This window comes from Pinus tabuliformis, chromosome J (genome assembly GCF_031772625.1).
Source record: "Pinus tabuliformis cultivar Carrire ecotype Pingquan chromosome J, CPIR1, whole genome shotgun sequence".
Taxonomy (NCBI): domain Eukaryota; kingdom Viridiplantae; phylum Streptophyta; class Pinopsida; order Pinales; family Pinaceae; genus Pinus; species Pinus tabuliformis.
The window spans coordinates 897,194,519-897,212,215 of record NC_142295.1 but is presented as its reverse complement, the minus strand read 5'-3'; positions in this window follow the sequence as shown (position 1 = coordinate 897,212,215).

The following is a 17,697-nucleotide window of genomic DNA, read 5'->3' as shown; positions in this document are numbered from 1 at the left end:
AAAACACTAGCACAAAGGGGTACCATGCCATTTCAGGAGTGTAGGCAGTTTATTGATCATAGTGATCAAAGTGCACTAGAGGATAGGGCCAAAATGGCTAAGTTTTACTTGCACAACATGGCCCTCACATACATGAATATTTGGGATTCTAATGGAGAGCTAGGAGATCTAGAATTAATGGCTTTGGCATAATCGATGAACCATGAGAAGTCAAGGGCTGCAGAGATGAAAAGAATATTGGTGAGAGAGCAAAATGAACCTTTTTTCATCAAATATGAATAATCAAATGCCATGGCCCTAACCAGCACCCATAATCTAATTATAAATGATCCTCAGCTGACACCTAGATATCTTGCGGCCCAAGACCATGAAATTTCACATTCTGAGGATATGCTTAGGTTGCTAAGAGATGATAATATACATGCCTGATGAAGGAGATGGAACACACTGCAACACAACTTGAAGATCAGAAAATATCACTCCCCTTAAAGGTTGAGAGAGGAACTCAACATGACACCTATATATAAGCAATCAATGCAAAGGTTGAAGGTCAATTGGATAGGCCTAAAACGTAGTCCACCACTACTCCTAGGGATGCTAGAAGGGAGAAAAGAAGAATAGGAAAAGAGGCAGTGGGAAAAAAATAGAAAGGAAAGCAGGTTTCTATAAACAAGAAGAAGATACCACAGCAGAATCATGGGATATCAAAGAGGCTACTAGAGCCATGAAGGACATGGACATTGACTAAGTTGCTCAGAGGATGAGCAACACTTTCAGTAGGGGGGTGATGATGAGCCTCAACATTGGGTAATTATATGGGCCTTAATTGGCCATAATTCACCTCCTAGCTTAGTCAAACCAACTATTCTCACAACTTATTGCATACTTTTGATTATATTTTGCTTATGGGATGAGTTAGAGTTGGATATTTTTATTTGTGGTCTAATGTGCATGTGATGCAGGAATAAAGGGTAAAAGCAAGGAAAAATGCAGGAATAAAGGATAAAAGAAAGGAAAAATGGCAAAGAGCTTGGTTAAAAATTGAATGGGACAAGGGAGAGTAATTATAGGAGGTAAATCGTCGTCTTTTACTACCCTTCCATTCGAATATTCCTCCATCAACTTGGAGTGCAAACAACCATCACTTTGAAGACTGGAAGACAACCAAGCAAGTGAAATGGACAGAAACCAGTTTTGAAGGAAGTCATTGGAGACTTGAAATGTACAAGTAGAGAGGCTTAGGACCTTAGTAGGATTTAGATTTTTATTGTAAAACTCTCCTTTATTTATGGGCTGCAAAGACTTGTGATAGTTTGTTCTGTAATCCATGGTTTTTATAATGAGAATGAGTTTCATTTTAAGCTAGCTATGAGTTAACTCAGAGGGCTAAAGCTCTTGGGTTAGGGGCCAACCCTAGTAGCCAAAGTTCCTCTTTACTATACATGTATGCTAGCATAGAATTCTGGTTCTGTTCATTTTCTTAAGTAGCTTCATGGTTTTTCTGTTTATTTGTATAAGTAGCTGCATTTTCATTACAACAGTATAGTGTAGGTGATTCATGGTTTCACTGTTCATTTGCTTGAGTACCTACATTCCGCTTACAGTAATGTAGAGTAGATCGGTTGTCATATAGTTTACTTCTATTTGTACCTTCTTTCAATTCATAGGTCAGCTAGGAGAAAAATATCACCATAAGGTTGTCCGTAGGTGTCTCAGCCTCATCTCCTCACTCTAGACCATGACTTGAGGAAGAGACCCTTTAGCAACCCCAAAAACATAGGTTTCTGGTTCTCTCATGAGCTATGGAGTTTTTTGTTTGATAGAATTACTTGTTCACCCTCACTAGTTCTTCTGTCATTTTTCATTTGAAACTGCCTTCAGCACATTCTTCATGCATCATTTCCTTATCGTTTGATCCACAACAAACCTTCCTAATTACCATCTGATTCATTAATTTATCCAACTGCTGCCTCACGTGAAGTCTTCCACTTACTTTATGGGCTCCAATATCCACTGTCGATCTCTCTCTTGATCTGATGGCTATCAAGTCACCTCAACACTTTATCTGCTTTAAACCCCCACCTTCGATCTTCCTCACCTTATTCGATGGCTATCACATCACCCGATCACCAACTAGCTTGGCTGATCTCCACCATTGATCAACCCCTCCTAATACAGTGGCTATCATGCATTCTCACATGGATTCTTGCATGGCCGTTATCCTTCTGAGAGCACACGAGAAAAGTGGTTTTCTTGTGCTACATGTTGCACAGTTAGGCTAATCGCGCGAAATTTCAAAATACAGCTTACAGCCTTGAGGCCGTGCGAGAAACTACTTGCCACTTTCGAAACTCTCTCCATCATTTCCACACGTTTTATTCCCACGATACGATCTTCACCATCCATCCTCCAGTTAATCGTGTTCGTCCATCTCTTGACTTAATCCTTGCGACAAGATCTTCGTCGTTCATCTACTTCATTACCATGTTCATTCACCTATTCACTAAATCGCCCACAATAAGATCTCCATCATTCATCATGTTCATTAACCTTGTTCATCCATTTATTCGTTTAAGCCCCTGCGATAAGATCCCCATTGTCCATCTTTTGTTCGTTGATCGATCCAATGGTCCCTATGCACTATTGCATCCATACACCCTCCTTTCACCAATTTCGATCTATGACTGCTTTTTCCACTTCGAAACCGAGTTAGCTTAGTTTCTTCACTTACACCTTAGTATAGTTTAATGCTCTTTACCTCAACAACTTATATAGCAACATTAGGTTAGTGATTGATTTAGAAATTCTGCTTAGCATAGTTGTTTAATTGGTTAATTAGGTTATGGTGAGGTTTACCATTACATGTTGTTTTCTTCATTACTGCAGTAGAGTAGCTCTCTCTTAGAATACATTTGCTCTTCTTCCATCAAAGAAGTAAGCCTCTTCTGACCCTTTAGAAGTTTGGCTTGGAACCGTTGCGGTCTCTTGCCAGATGAACAGTGACAACAGGTAGGACCTTCACTTTTACTTATGCATTTAGCACTATCACCTCCACGTTTGTATGAACCCTCGGTTGATAAGTAAAGCTGGTAGCCCTCGGAGTTGCAGCATTCTTGTTACAATACCTAGGCTCATCAATTATGTATGACAAAAGCCTAAGATCTAAATTAAATGTTTATTATATTTCACAATTATCTTAAATAGTTTATTTATATAAATATATTGATTAATCATCTTAATAATTATTATAAAATTGGTAATGAGGTTTTAAAATTAATAATCATGATGGTTGTTTCATATCTTATGGTTTTTCTTGAAATTTAGCAATAATCAATCATTTAAATTGTTGGGTATCATGCTTAAATTGTAATTCTGAGATTTTATGTTAATTTAGAGATATATAAAAACCTAAACTTGAAATTTTCAATGATTGGTATTGGAGTTTTAGAATATTTGGATTGCAAGTCTTTAATTCCCAACATATTTTTGTCAAAATAACACTAAAGAGACTTGGCATTTTGAATTCTAATCATCCCATGCTACAAGCAATTGTCTTGGGAAGTTAAATATTTCTACTAATGCATCTCATTTTGTTCACATTACATAATTCAAATTGTATTATTTTTCTATAATTATAAGTGCTTTTAAATATACATGTAAGATTTGAAAACAAAAAAATTTGTCTTTCAAATGAAAATATTTGTGATTAAATTTTACATAGGACTTCTACTCAACTTCGTCTAGTTTCAACATATCACTTGAGTGAAGGAAATCATATTAATACCGAACCCACAATGTAAATCATAACAAACTATAAACCTTGTGTATGAATAAAAGGCAACCCATATTGCACCTCCTAACATTCTACAAACCCCATGTGTGAACAAAAGCCATTCATAGTGCACATCCTAATATTCTACAAACAGTGTGTGTGACCAAAAGAAAGCCATATTGATGCATATAGTTAAATTTAACTACATTCACTTTATAGTATTTTGCATTTTTTTCAAAAATAACTTAAAATTAGATTATTCTCTAATGGTTAATTGTTCTTTAGTGTGGTTGATAAAAAGTTTGAATTTATTAACATTGTCTTTTTTTCCTTTCACAGAGGTTGAAATTGTTTCATTTAACCAACATGTTATAGGTTCATTAGTGAGCTTAATGTCATATGAATTCCGTGCTTGAGTCATAAATTGACCAAACCTACTTAAAGCACTTATTGAAAATAAGCAAAGTATTAGCTCATTAGTGAATTAATTGGTTAGTTCAACAACATGAGTCGAGTTGCGGAAGGTCTAGCAGTGATGCTTCTTAACCTAGTTATTCCTCATTACAAGTGACCTTGAATTCTAACTAACCCTCCCTTCCCACAACAAAGAAACAGTCCATATCGAGAGCCAAATTTCAACATAAACTACTCCATAATTTCTATTGATGATGATCAAAGTATTGGTTCAATAACATGTCCAATTAATTAGTTTAGTGACATAACCTAAGTGGCGGATGGCCTAGAAACAACACTTCTCAACCTTACATATCCTTACTCCCTAGTGACTCTAAATTGTAACTAACTCGCTTTTATCACACTGAAGTAAGATTCCATGACCAATGCTAAAGTTCAATAAATTCTACCCTACAACACTTATTGAAGAAAAACAAAGAATTAGCTCAAGGATGAGTCTGAAATATTAGTTTAGCCACATAAACTAAGTGACAAAATGCTTAGTAGAAAAACTTCTTAGCTTAACGAGGCCATAGTGCCCCATGACCCAAAGTTGTAACCAACCATCCTTTATCACAATGAAGAAAGAGTACATGAGAAACTTAGGTGCTAGACCATTATTAAGTCATCTACATAAATATCTGATAATCCTTATTATAGTTATATGTCATTGAGAAAATACCTCCAAACTATTAAGGACTAACATAGATGACATTGCTTCAACAATATATCCATTAATGGTGTATATAGATACTACTACATATTTGAGATGCCATATCAATACCCCATTGGATATATATATATATATATATAACTTCCTACCAACATGCCGTGTCCTCAAGGCTAGTTTTATTTTCCTCCACTAACCTTATCAAATCATTAATTACAGGATTAATTTCAATGCTTCCTCTAGTAAAAAAGCAAATGTTGTTGCAAAAATGTCCTTCAATTTGCAAGTGGACCACCTTGACATAATACCTTGAAAGCACAAGTACAATGCTCCTCACAGCCCACCAAATGGTACTCAAATGGATGAACCTACTTCTTAACAAGATCAAAAAATATAATATCTTCACTATGGCTTAAGCAAGAAGCACATATTCTCCATTCCCTTTTTCACTCGACAATGGTGATGTTGAAGTTGTTTCGATGAAAATCGAAACCACTACCTCACATGGTCTACAGTTTTTAACTCTTCTTCCTAAAGAAGGTAGTCGCCCTTTCACACTTAGACTATTTGGCTATCATTTCATGCCTAAGACCACACTTGGTGCCTATTGTGAGTAGGATGATGACCATGATGACGGTAGGTGCTCAAGTGTCTTCCTTGTGACTCAGTAATAGAGGAAACTAGTGGCATGAGACACAAATGGACAAGGAGAGAAATAGTTGAATGACCTAACACTATAAATTGAGAGACATTAGCATTATTAAAGTGGAGCATTGATAAGATTGAGGACATCTTGGAGGACAAGACTATATCCATGTAGATGATAGCTCATGCACATGACTTTTCACAGTAATTTCATATGAATATTGTGTACTATATGATGTTAGAATGATTTGAGAACCATATAGGTGAATAGATCATATACTAATTGTGTGATGAGTTGCAATTGTAGCCTTAGTATAGGCATGCTAAAGAGGAATTTGGATTGAGCACAAATATTGGAAATGTTGACACCCAATTTTTGGGATTAGGAAAACTTATGTAAGTATTATAAATAGCAAAAAATAAAGGAAGATAGAAGACTAAGAGACATTGGGAGATCAAGAAATGTCTTTTATCATCTATTTTAGGCATTGATCTATCAACACATTGATTCTAGGTATAGATTACATCCATCCAAATCAAATAGTGAGAGCACTCATATCTAGTTATTTTTCAAACTTTCTTTTGAACATTTAGTCCATGGTGAGATTTAGCTCTAAATCAAAAATTCAGTTTTAAAATTGATATTTTTTTACATACCTCTCTTTTAGCCTTAATCTATAGCACATGGTGAACCTATGTATCAAATGGACTCTCAGCAAACATGCTTACCAAATTCAATTTATTAAACCTTGCAAATAAACCTCAATGTAATTTAGGGAATGGCCAATAATTGGACGAACCTGTATGTCAAATTGAAACTTCTCAAGAAACCATAAACTTGCACAACATATCTGGTTTATCAAATAAAACTTGCAACATCTCACAATTTATTGAATTTATTTTCACATAATTGTTCATTTCTTTTTGTATTGAATTGTTTTATGGAATTTGACCCAGTTTAAATTTAATAAAAAAAATATCAAATAAACATAAAACACTCTCCGCTTAAAAGGAATACATTAAAATCCATGCCAAAAAAAAGAACAAACTTGGAAAATGAGATGTTCTTATTAATAAGATTCATCTAAAAATATTAATAAAGATAAAACACTCTACCTTTAAAAGAAATACATTAAAATCCATGCACAAAAAAAAGAACAAACTTGAAGAATGAGATGTTCTTATTAATAAATTTCATCTACCATTTAGCATACAACCTCGAATGAAAGCCCTTAATAGCATGCTTAACTGTAACTTACATATTTTATCATATAAAATATAATTATAATATTAATAATATTAAAAGACGTGTCTTACTCTTTATCATGTAAAATACAAGTATAATATTAATAATATTAAAAAACATGTCTTATTCTCTTCTTACCTGACATTAAAACATGATAAATTCTATATCACAAATTGTCCGTAAACCATATTGGATGTTAAAAATATTCACAATTCTACCGTAATATATAATTGATATAAATAATTCACATATATAATAAATCAAACGTCGAATGTTAAAAATGAAGTTGAGTAATCAAACATCCACAATGCAAATACCATAGAGAAAACGTTTGTGAACATGCATCTGTTTCACGTTTGCATTACATTATAAAATCAAATATGAATGACAATGAACATGTGGCTGGAATAGATGGCCCTTTCAATAGTGGAGATGTGTTTAAAAATAGGTTATGCACTTTTTATAAGCCAACTTTTCAATGAATTGAAATTAATTGTATTAATCTTTATAGGTAGTTAATAATTAGTGTAGTAAATTTCTAATTATAATTTGGTAAATCATGTTTATCTATTACAACTATAGATATAGTGGGGTTAACATAATTATTGATATAGTGGGGTTAAGATTAAAATATTTAAGCATTTTTTATTTTCAATTTTCATATTGAATTAGTCATTAACAAAATGATTAAATTACCCAATTTTAATACAGGGAAATCTAAATAATATTTTGATTTTATACATTGAAAAAAAAAAAATTTGATAAGAAAAAGATAAATTAGAAGAGTATACTTCAAATTGATTAAATAGCATTGAGAAACCCTCAAATGCAAATAGAATATGTTAATAAATTATTTTGAAAATCTACGAAAATACTAAGAGGCAAAATAACAAATAGAGTGCATCCATATTAATTAAATAGCATTGGGAAACTCTCATGCAGGCCTAAAGCTGCAAGACCTTCATACCAATTCAGATCTTCTCTGAGTAAACTCCTACAGGCCCTATGACAATTCGACCTCCTTAATTATACTGCTACATGAATTCAAGATTATGGCACGCTGCTCCATCTTGTTCTTCACCAGAAACAACTAATCGTGAACATGTATGAAGCATGCAAAATATCCAAGCACAAGTTCGCCAAATGACTGGTGAGGTAGGCTTTCTTCGTAGTCAATTGGATGAGATACAATCTGTTGGGGACTTCTTTCTCTGCCACGACCTCGGCCTCGACTCTTGGCTCGTCGAATCCTGAAATGGATCGATGGCTTCCTCTTCAGCGTTCGGTGTTTCAACGCTCGGTGTTTCAACGCTCAGCAAGGGCTTTGACTCTTCTTTCTCCACAACCTCTGACTCTGCCTTCAGTGGGCTAAATCTTATGAACTCGGCTGGTGTTTTTTTGCGGATTTTCTGAGAGCTTTCAAACATGGGTTAGTTACCACGAAAGGAGCAATTTAAAACAACCACCAATCCAAGCCACCACCCAGAGCGAGGGAACCACCATATATAACATTACCAAATGAAATGGAACTAATATGAAATGACATCGGAACATCCATAAATACTAGAGAGAACAAATGGACAGAACAACCATTAACTGATTTAACATTACCTCCGTCACCACTAAACTCGAATGGAATTGGAACTCACCATGAGACAGAGAACTTAACACCCCAGTCAAACCTCTGTATACAAACATATATCTGAAGGTTTTTTCTTCCCTTCTCAGGCCTGATTTACTCTAACTAATGGCCTCCTCTTTTCATACTGCCCGTAGGCTTAGAAGTGCCTCGAGTCCTTTATTTTTCTTCGTCTCCCATGCAACCTCTCTTTTTTTTTCCATCCAAAAAAGAAGAAGTTATACATATGTCATATCTAACTACTACTTTCCACACATGAAGGAATTAGTTATACAGTTATAATTCAATCTTGATCTCCACCTAAACAAACTAGACCACTTGGCTTGATCTCCACGCAGGGATGATCACTTGCCATTTATTCCTAATTAGACCACCCTTAACTACTTACCCTTATTGAAATTAATATAAATTTAACAACTAAGTCTTCCTCCCAATCTTGCGTTAGCCACAACATGTGACTGCCCCATCACATTGCTGGCCAAGTCTAGATGCTCCCGCATCAGACTCTCACGCTTGAAAACATTCATGATCTCCTGATCATGTGCTTTCAAAAAGGAACGGAGGGAGAAAAAAAAAATCCTCCTGGATCCCAGACTTTGTCCTAGAGTTGTCCATATGCTCTGCTCCTTCATTTAGGCTGCATGTCAGTTGCATCCTGCTTTATCTTCCTTCTCTGGTCACAATAGTTTGGAGCTGATAAAACCATAATAAGTTTTCCATTGTGTTGAACTTCATAATCTCCCTCTTTAACTTCATGAGACCTGACCACCAGCTCAAGATTGTTTTCTTGGAAAAACCTTTTGGTCACATCTTCTCCAAAAGACAAACCAACATCTCGTTTGCTGGGTCCACGCCCTTTATGGGGCTGTGGATCACTCCAAAGTATTTCACACATCAGACCCTCTTAGGTGGCTCGTGGAATCAAACAATTTCTTTGATATCATCCAGTTTCATATTATCAACACTAAAAAGACTACCATGAACAACTAAAATCTTGTCATTGAGGACATGAGTTAGAAGAAAGCAGCAAAACACTTCAGCGAAAATCTCAACCATGCTTTCACTGTACTTGGACTTGACTTCGCCCTCAAAACTATAAATCTTGTTCATACTCCTGCTTTCATGATCTTCTCTTGCAAGATATAGTTCAGTTGAACACATACACTTGAATGTGAATAGCAAAAGTATGACTTCAACTGAAAATGATCCTCGATCAACAAAATCACCATAAAAAAGATAAGGATTTTTCTCCGAAGGAAGCCGAGTAATCTCAAAGATGTTCAAAAGGTCATAATACTGACCATGGATGTCACAACAAATAGTGAATTGCTTTCCATTCGGAATATTGATGTCAACCAGCGATGGCATCGCCTCGAGCAAATCCTTTACTTGCAATAATATTTTAAATGCACACCTTCTGTGTATATTTTCCTGATTCTTGAAATCATCCATTACTTTCTTTATAAATTCCAATATTACATTTTCTCCTTCTATTCTATGCTGGTGTTCTACCTTTATTGAATGAAAATCAATGGAATCAACAACATAATGATTCTCAAGATCATTCACTGAGATGGCCTCAATAAATCTAATTTTTTTGACTATTGTTTCGGTCTCTTCAAGCTTTTTGGTGGAATTAGGATCATTTGGACAAATTCTCTTAACCTGCTGAATTTTTTTTTGTACTTGACTGATCACCTTTTCTGATGCTGCCAGCCTTTGCCTTTTGGTCTACTTCAACGTCATTTCCCTTATGTTCTCAATCTTTGTTTCTAGTAGATCTTCTTGCTAGTCTTCTTCATTAATTCTCTCTTCATGCTTTAGCTTGTTGCTGTTGTCCAGCTGCATCTTCCTCTATTTCACACATTCAGATTATGTGTTTCCTTTCAACAGTATTTCAACTTGTTGTTCTAGACTTTCTTCTTTCATCACCATTTTAGTGCACTGATTTGACTCCTTAAAAGAGTTTTCAAGCTTTTCCATCGCATCATCTATTTTAATAATGCTTCCTTGCCCTGGTTCACAGTTGTGAACTTCTTCCTCTGCTTCTGCTTCCTTTACTGCAGACCTCTTGCAGTCTTCATCAGGTATTGGTGCTTTTAACCATTTCTCCAGTAACTCTAGCTCCTTCTCCCATACATTAGCTTCTTGATGAGAGCTGCTTTCTTTTTCTCCTTGATCCTGTTGTTGACTTCTTGTCATTGTTAGCTCTTCTTCCTTTTCTTCACCTTTTGCTAGGTGAATTTTTGCTTCATGTCATCTTCCTTGAGGTACGTTTTCCAAGTTGATCAACTCAACATCTCCCATGGTTGACTAAATCATGCCTATCATCATGACAACATGATGATCTTTTACTATGTTTTCAGAAATCATGGTCTCTTCTTCATGAACTTCTTTGACAATCTTCATTGGTTGTCCTTTTCACCTTTGTATGTTGCTCTCACTAATATTTTTGAGCTCTCGTCTTCTATGTAGTCTTCTCTTCCGAGACTGTTAACTACATTCCATGTGGGTGACACTAAATCGCTGGAAAGAAATGTTGATGATCCATTGGGTGGAGAGGAACAATAACTAGGACCACATGCTTTATACCAAGAAATGTCTCTACCAACTATGGGCAACCCTGTTATTGATACATTAGTCAGCTCGGTGGAATCAGAGTGTCCTGTTGTGACAAGGTGATTGTTGTTTCCCAAAGTTAAATTTTCAAAATTTCGAGTTTCTTTTAATGCTGTAAGATCACCTCTATCACCGTGAAGACAAGATGTCTGCAACTTAACCCTTCTTTCAATTGTTTTTATGTCCCCACTTGCCAATTTCTCAAGGGAACCAGCTTGATGTGCATCCCAAACCACGGGAGCCGAACATGGTTGATCACTACATTTGGTGGCATTTCCGCCAGGTTTCTGTTGACCAAAAAATGGAATATTAAACGATGATTTGTCTTCCCCTACCTGTCGAACTTGTACTTCCACGTCATTTAAACCCTCTTTGACCTCTTCTATCTCTCTCAGGCTACTCCTGGAAAGTTGCACATCCTCTATAGGATATATTTTAGATGTTACGTCTTGAATTAACAAATTCTTTTCTACTAATAAAACACTCTTCCTCGTGCTCATCTAGCCTTCTTGCATACTTGAACTTCCTTCGAGTGGTAACATTGTAGCCAAGATTTCTAACAACGGTGTATGCAATGTTGGAAGCTTATGTGGCACATCAATTACCTTATTTGCATCTTTCCCATAAGGTTGTGTTCCCATGATTCCATCAGTTTTACCTTGTATCACTAGTTCCACCTGTTTCTCTGAATTTCCTTCTAGCCTTCCTGTCAATGTCTTAGTATATCTCCTTGAGCTTCCTTCTAGTCTTCCTGTCAACATTTCAGTATGCTGATGCAAGTTCTCTTCTAAACTTTTGAGACCATCATACAATGTCACCTCTTCCTCATCATCATCCATAGATATTCCTTCCTCTGGCTTGCAGATAACCTCATCTGCTTCATCTACTTCTCCTGCTTCTTCAAGCATTTTGCTCTGAACAATTTTGCCTGTGGCATCTTCAATTCTTATCCTTGACTCAAAGAATTTGAGTTCCTTTGTCCATAAGGCAATCTCCTTTTGCTTCCACCTCATCTGTAATGAGTGTCAAATCACCTTATTTCCTTTTAATGGAAAGGTCCATCCACTTTTCTGGTCTTCTAGTTCATGTAGCAGCTCTGTCAATATCTCCAATCTTGCTTTCATGTCAGCAAGTTGCTTGTCAAACTCCTCTTGACTCATCCTCTTCATGCCATTTGTCTTGGCATTCTTTCCTCTATATTGGCTTTCTTCAGAACCTCTGTAATGATCTTTCACCATCTTTGTCTTCATCTTCTCTTCTTGAGCTCCTCTCTCCACTACAACAAACCTCCACAACAGAAAGTCCTCCTTATTGTAATCTTACCTCACTAAGCTCTCCTCGCTCAATCTTTTGGTAAACATGGTCCTCTTTCTGGAACCTTCTCTTTCGCAACATATTTGCTCCATCTAGGCTTCTGAAAGTTCTCACTCTACCTTGAGAACACCTCAGAGTTCTTTCTTTGCTCTGCTTTTCCCTTTTCCTGCTACTGAAAACCTTCAATCACAGTTTATCAACCCAGTTAAAACAAATATCATCATATATATATATATATATATATATTTATGATCCCCTCAGGATCATGTCCATCTGCATTTTGCATGCACTGTGTCAAATTGTTTGCTTTCTGCAAATTCTTTCTTTGAGAGTAAAACTCTTCTCCTCTCTGTTCTGCTATGGGTTCGGATTTAAAATCTCCCTTGAGAATGAAATTCTCAACTCTCTCTGCTATCTTTCATTTCTATTATCTTTGACGTTTATTGTCCTTGGCCATTCACCCTCTACAACTTTTCCTTTGCTATCTTACCTCTTTACTACTGTCAGCGTCTGTCTTCTTCCAAGACCTGCTTTCTCCCTATGCAACCTTTGAACCATTGCACACAAAACACGCTTGTTTAGTATTTTTATCCTGCCCGTCTTTCTGATGACCAGCTCTGTCACCTTGGCTGCTCACACTCTCAGTAGGAAAAAAATCCTTTCCGTAGGAAATATTTTCCTGCTATGATACCAAAAATGATGCAGGCCTAAAGTTGCACGACCTTCATACCAATTCGGACCTTCTCTGAGTAAACTGCTATAGGCCCTATGACAATTCGGCCTCTTCAATTATACTGCTATAGGCATTCAAGATTATGGCACCCTGCTCCAGCTTGTTCTTCACAAAAAAAACTAATCCTGAACATGTATGAAGCATGCAAAATATCCAAGAACAAGTTCGCCAGATGACTGGTGAGGCAGGCTTTCTTCGCAGTCAATTGGATGAGATACAATTTGTTAGGGACTTTTTTCTCCACCATGGCCTCGGCCTCGACTCTTGGCTCGTCGAATCCTGAAATAGATTGATGGCATCCTCTTCAGCATTCAGTGTTTCAACGCTTAGAAACGACTTCGAATCTTCTTTCTCCACAACCTTTGACTCTGCCTTCGGTGGGCTAAAGCTTATGGACTCGGCTGGGGTTTTTTTTGTGGATTTTCTGAGAGCTTTCAAACATGGGTTAGTTACCAAGAAAGGAACAATTTAAAACAACCACCAATCCAAGCCACCATTCGGAGCGAGGGAACCGCCGTATATAACATTACCAAATGAAATGGAACTAATGTGAAATGACATCAGAACAACCATAAATACTAGAGAGAACAAATAGAAAAAACAACCATAAATTGATTTAACATTACCTCCATCACCACTAAACTCAAATGGGATTGGAACTCACCATGAGACAGAGACCTTAACACCCCAGTCAAACCTCTGTATACAAACATATATATGAAGGTTTTTTCTTCCCTTCTCAGGCCTGATTTACTCTAACTAATGGCCTCCTCTTTTCATACTGCCTGTAGGCTTAGAAGTGCCTCGGGTCCTTTCTTTTTCTTCGTCTCCCCTGCAGCCTCTTTTTTTTTTCCCATCCAAAAAAAAAGAAGTTATACATATGTCATATTTAACTACTACTTTCCACACATGAGGGAATTAGTTATACAGTTATAATTCAATCTTGATCTCCACCTAAACAAACTAGACCACTTGGCTTGATCTCCATGCAGGGATGATCACTTGCCATTTATTCCAAATTAGACCACCCTTAACTACTTACCCTTATTGAAATTAATACAAATTTAACAACTTAGTCTTCCTCCCAATCTTGCGTTAGCCACAACATGTGACCACTCCGTCACATTGCTGGCCAAGTCTAGATGCTCCTGCATCAAACCCTCGGTTCATATACAAATGCAAATAGAACATGTTAACAAATTATTTTGAGAACCTATGAAAATCCTAAGACACAAAATAACAAATACAGTTCATCCACAGGTTAATATTGTTCGCTTGTCGGACAGCATTACAAAATCCTGTCAACAGACAACATGATCTCTAATAGAGTATGCTTCCATATCACTTTAGACAATTTATAAAAACCTAATAACCAAATAAAAAGTGCACTACACCAATAACTTATTCTTTATGTTTGTTTAACATCTTCCACGCCAATTGTCTATGATTCAATAGATTCTACTTAGACTGAGTTTAGCTATTCTTTAGGAGAGTCGTGTTCACCAACGGTGGATATGGTTTGGGAGAATGGGATCAGTTGGCTGTTGTGGCAGAGAATGAGATTCAATAGGTTCTGCATGGGCAGGGATTGGCCGTTCTTTTGGAGAGGCATGTTCAACCAGAGTGGAGATTGTTTGCTACTATGGCAGAGAATGCATTTCAGCAAATGGTCAAGTATTGGATGTTATTTCACAGAGACATGTTCACCCAGAACAATGTTGGATGTTCTTTACAGAGACATGTTCGCCCAGAACATAGTCAGGGATTGGATGTTTGTTGTGGGTGAGAGTCGGGTTCGGCAGGGATGAGATCAATTGGTTGCTCCGTAAAAACAACAAGATCACCATCTATAAACCCTGATGCCTGTACCTGAGCATTTGGCATCGAACAAGCTAGAGTTGATGGTTTTGGCACAACTTTAGCCCCTCTTTTCAGGAAGTTTGGATGCGGTAGAGGTACTCACTGATCTTGTTTAAAATTAACATTGGGTGCGATGGAATTTGCACTGGAGACAGGCATGCACAATCCTTCATCAAGTATAAAACCTTTCATCACTTATCGTCCACTTTATCAGTGAGTATGAAGCCTGCATCGAATGAACCATCGATTATACCACAGATTGTCTAGCCTACAAGACTATCCTCAGATGGGTGTCTTGCCCTACTTGTACATTTAAGACTTCTTTACACAACTACAGTAGTGGTAGTCGACCCTGGAGTTAAAAGATTCATTTCACTTGTGCGAATTGTCTGAGCTGCTTCAATTTTTCTCTCTATTTTAACGATTTGTCTGCAATATAAACATTGAAAAGCTTGATTCCAATCTTTGTGACAACCCTAATCTAAAACATACCATGGTAAAAAAAAATTTAATTACACCTCACGTACTAAACCCATCTGATACCATTAACTGCACATCTATGAATTAGCTGGCGTACCAGTCCTTGATATTAGCTACGGGAATCGGTCCTCAACTCAACTCATTGGTTAGAATACTGAGATCATTAATGTTGAACGTTTTCCGGTTAGCAGCTAAACTATAGTATGAATTTCCTGGTCCTTATGCCGTGATTTCACATTTGATATTTTGGTTTTGTTGGCTCTCTGCCCTGCATTAACTGCTCCACTGTCCTGAATGACGTGGCGTGGTAGGTGAAATCTTGATGCCGGCGACCTTGGAAACTTCACCCTATCAACGGAGAGGGAGGTAGGAAACTCATCCAATGGTTGGCTTCATCTCGGGAAACTATTCCACCACCTTGTCATGGATGTGTTTCATTCCTTGCACCACCTTTCGCATTCGGCTCCCACAGTTCTGCTTCTCCTGCAATGACAATACTCAGAGTTGACGGTGGCAACCTGCAAGGATTTTGGGTGTAATCTGAGACCTCCCTCACCCCATCATAACCCGGTATGTATTGTTTCTTGTCGGTTGACTGTAGTGCATTTTTTTTATGTTTGTTTTTACACAGCTGTGTTCTAAAATACATACTATGAATTCTTGATATCTTACAAGTTATGGAAAATGGTGTTGCAGACCTGGAGGTTGCCACGTAAATGGCCTGCTCCATGGTAAGTGCTCAATGCTATGCACCGGGTAAGCATGCCATGCTAAAGAAGTTTTGGTTGGAAACAAGGATAATTCTCGAGGCATGTCTGGGGTTTCACTCCAGTTTTGAGAATATAGTTATCTATTGATACTGTCGTTTCCTTTACTTTTACAGCATAGGTTTGACCAATGCTAGCTAGGGTTTACGGAAAAGAGCCGAGGGCTCCTTGTGGACTTATGCTTAAGGCCACGATGGAGTAATTCCCCTCGCTGCTCCTGAACTTGTAACTTTTATAACTCTCGCTATGGGTCTGCAAATTCAGGGAGTTATTATGTCCATGACTTGTAATATATGCCTATAATCAACGAGGCCATTTACTGTGGTTACAGTTATTAGTATACAGTCTTAATGTTCACACTGTGTCCATATTGCAATACATATTGAGTATTGCAAGCATGTGTATATTGTCTTTGGCGTATCTTATATGCAATTAATTACTCTGTATTCATTCTTGTAAGGCATATTTACATACTAGTTAATATTTCTTCTAAGACTGTAAAATGACTGTCGCATTTTGTATATGAGGACGACTATCATCTTTCGGAGGTTAAATGCTTTTAACAAGAATTTTACTGTTTCAATTATTCCTACAGTTTTCTTGTTTTTGAAAGTTCGGTAGTCACCCATGACCATCACCTTCTCTTGTTTTTTGTCCTAAAATTCGTACGGTTCATTACAGTTTACGGCTTCTATTATGAAGCCCTGGTATGACTACACAGTAGATTCTGTTAAGAGTGATTGTTCCATATATGATAACAAATTAAAAGACTCTTTCTAGGGTTATTAGCACCCTGAATCCCCCTGGTTACGAGCCCCTTTTTCCCTTGCGGCTTCATTTCCGAGACTCCATTAATGACTCAGGCTCTTTTGCCATTCTTAAGGGTTTATTTCTATTATGAAACCTGAGTCGATGACTCCTAGCTATTGGAATAGTTAGCAAGACGGGATAATGCGCGTCCATAACCCAGGAAAGAAAGATTAGATGAAATACGCCGAAATTAACCCACAGCAGTTACCCATTACACACAGCCGTTCCTCCAATGGAAATTGTTCACTACCCTGCTTGTTACAGGTTCATATGGTACTACCCTTGCTGTAAACGAGTCGGCAGAGCTAACCCTTGCTCTTTGACATTTTTTCCTGAAAGTGAAAAGAATTGGCTCACCGAATAACCCTATTATATTAAGTTTATTTAAGGACTGGTTGAATGTTTTTTTTTTTTTTTTTGAGGCCACAAAGTGGGGCCAACATATGGTTTGGTTCTTTCCCATATATTACTCTTACGAGTATTTTCAGGGATAGCTGTGAACCTCGGGGGTTTTGCTTATCGTTTCACCCCCGTGCCTTAGACTTTCCCCTAGTATCTGAAATCAATTAAACGTTACAGCCTTCCTCTAGACATAGTTTACAGTTCTAAATGTCTACCTAACTCCATAGGTACCTATCTGTTTTCTTTTCTTATATATATATTCATGATTATTTTTTTTTTCTTACTGC